Source organism: Bos indicus x Bos taurus, chromosome 9 (assembly GCF_003369695.1).
Source record: "Bos indicus x Bos taurus breed Angus x Brahman F1 hybrid chromosome 9, Bos_hybrid_MaternalHap_v2.0, whole genome shotgun sequence".
NCBI classification, from domain to species: domain Eukaryota; kingdom Metazoa; phylum Chordata; class Mammalia; order Artiodactyla; family Bovidae; genus Bos; species Bos indicus x Bos taurus.
In genome coordinates, this window is record NC_040084.1 from 87497022 (window position 1) to 87499508 (window position 2487).

Sequence of the window (2487 nt, forward strand, 5' to 3'; positions counted from 1 at the left end):
GGAGAAGCTGGTTTGTTCAGGAGCCCTGGGAAATAGTGACCTAATGTTCTCAGACCGCCTCTAAGTTTCCAGGTTAGAAAGGGAGCAGAGGTGGCTGCTGTGGGGCACATCAGCGTCTTGAGCACAGTCAGGGTGGTTGGCACAAGGCGAATGTTTGAGCACCACCAAGCTTATGGTTTCAACAAGTCTGGGGGTCTACGTGCTTGCCACCAGCAGTTTTTCTGTGCTGGGGGTCTGCTTCCTGTGGAAACAACTTGAGGCTTGTGTCAGCTCTTTGTTATCTTTCAGGGAACTGGTAATTTCATGACACTGCTATGTGGCTGGTCACAGTCTAAATTGTTACCAGTTTCCCAGCCTAAGGAGTATTCCTTTCTCCATCTTCACATGTTCTAATCCTTAACTCGTAAACCACTGTTTTGAGACTCACAGGAGGCCTGGCTGACTGAAACTTTTCTATAAACAAGAGGCAGACAGAGACCATGGGGGAGGGGGGGGGGAGGTCTTTCCCACTAAGGCGCCCTTGAGCCGTTTTGGTTACGAGACCATTTATTTCCTATTTGTCCATGGTCCCAAGAAGCCCAGGGCCTCCAACAGCTAGTTGGAGAAAGTCTAAACATGCCCTCTCTCAACTGGCATCTTATCCCTCTGTCTGATAACTCACCCAACAAACCCCCCCACACCTGGCCCCAAGGACCTAACTTAGGAGGGACAGGAACAGGGTTTCCCAGAGTGTGACACAGGGCTCGAGGGTGAGGCTGGGCATCCCCACTTCTACCCTTTGGTCCCACATTCATAGTGTCTAGGAATTGGGACAGCAGCAGCCTATAATGGTTATTGATTAAGGTAGGAGTTGACAGATTTTTTTCTACAGAAGATAGTAAATCTTGTCTCTTTAGGCAATTTGGTATCTGTCTCTGAGTGCAAAAGGAGCTTCCATGTTGTGGAGCAGCAGGAGCCAAATATAATGTGTAAATCAACTGAGAACCAGACTTGTCCACTGTCCTGGTTTCTGACCCCAGTAATGAGTGACCCATCCCATAGAGAATCATCCAAGAGCTGCCTCAGTTGTCTGTTTATGAACCAGAAACTTACCGTGTCCTGCCTTGTAGCTTCTGGTGGTGGGACTGTGATAGGAGTGTGGATCTGGCTGTTATGGGCTAATGCACCCCCTCTGCTATAGTCTGGCTTCCTTGGTTCAAGGAGCCATAGGGGACACTGCATGAAGCCACAGGTGTGAGCAGGGGATAGTGGCCCTGTATCAACTCTGGTGTCAGGCCTAGGTGACCTGCTGGCACATCTTATTTGTTCCCTGTAGCCCTGGTTATGCCAAGCCACATAATCACTTCTATCCTATGACAGCTGGCCTATCTGAACTAATGGTTGGGGTTGGTGAACCCAGATCATGATGGGCAACTCTGACATTCCATGACCAGAGGCCTCATCTCTGCCAGCCCCAGGACCATACCAGGAGCCGCACTGAATGGTATGGGCTTTCTCACTGCAAGTGGTATGTCCTTTCTTCAGGACACCAGGAGTCTGTGTTGTGAGCCTCCAAGTAAAATGCCACCTACAGCATGTAGCACCTTTCTGAACACAGGAAGCTATGATGTCACCGGTTCTGTTGGGGTCATCTGCCCAAGAAGCAGGTCCAGCCACACTCATCATTCATCAATTGTGACTGCCTTTGTGCCAGGACAGCAGTTGCAGCAGAGACCTAGGGTCTTGAAGCCTGGAATGTGTCATATGTACCATTAGAGGGAACCTAGGACCTCAGTGGTAATTCAGTGGAGATAAGATAGGGACCACAGCTCTGCAGGCCTAGGGAGATTGTAGGTTGGTACTCGTTTTCATTATTTCCTCCAGGAGATGATACTGTCTTCCATGTACTATCGGGGGATGGGGAGTCAGGGTGAGAAGAATGAATGTGGAATCCACGACTCTGGTACCTCACCATGGCAGTTTACTAACAACACAGACTGTGCATTCGGCAGAAGCCCAGGACGTGTGCAATGGACACTGAGTGGATCTGTGGACCAGAGATAACCACTGTCAGCAGGACCTGGCACAGGTGTCTATTAATTGCCTGGTCCTTGGAGCATCGCTTCACAGCACGGGGGCCCAATCATGCTACTGTTCCTGTGCGTGGTGTTAGTAACACACTGGTCTAATGAATGTGGAGTAGTTTCTCCTTCTGCAATTCCAGTTCAGTTCAGTTCATTCACTCAGTCGTGTCCGACTCTTTGCGACCCCCATGGACTGCAGCCTGCCAGGCTTCCCTGTCCATCACCAACTCCCAGAGAGCATGTCCATCGCATCGGTGATGCCATCCAACCATCTCATCCTCTGTCGTCCCCTTCTCCTCTATCCTTCAATCTTTCCCAGCATCAGGGTCTTTTCCAATGAGTCAGTTCTTCACATCAGGTGGCCAAAGTATTGGAGTTAGTTGCCCCAGTAAATAACCGTGTGGCTCATCCGGAGAGTATGGAA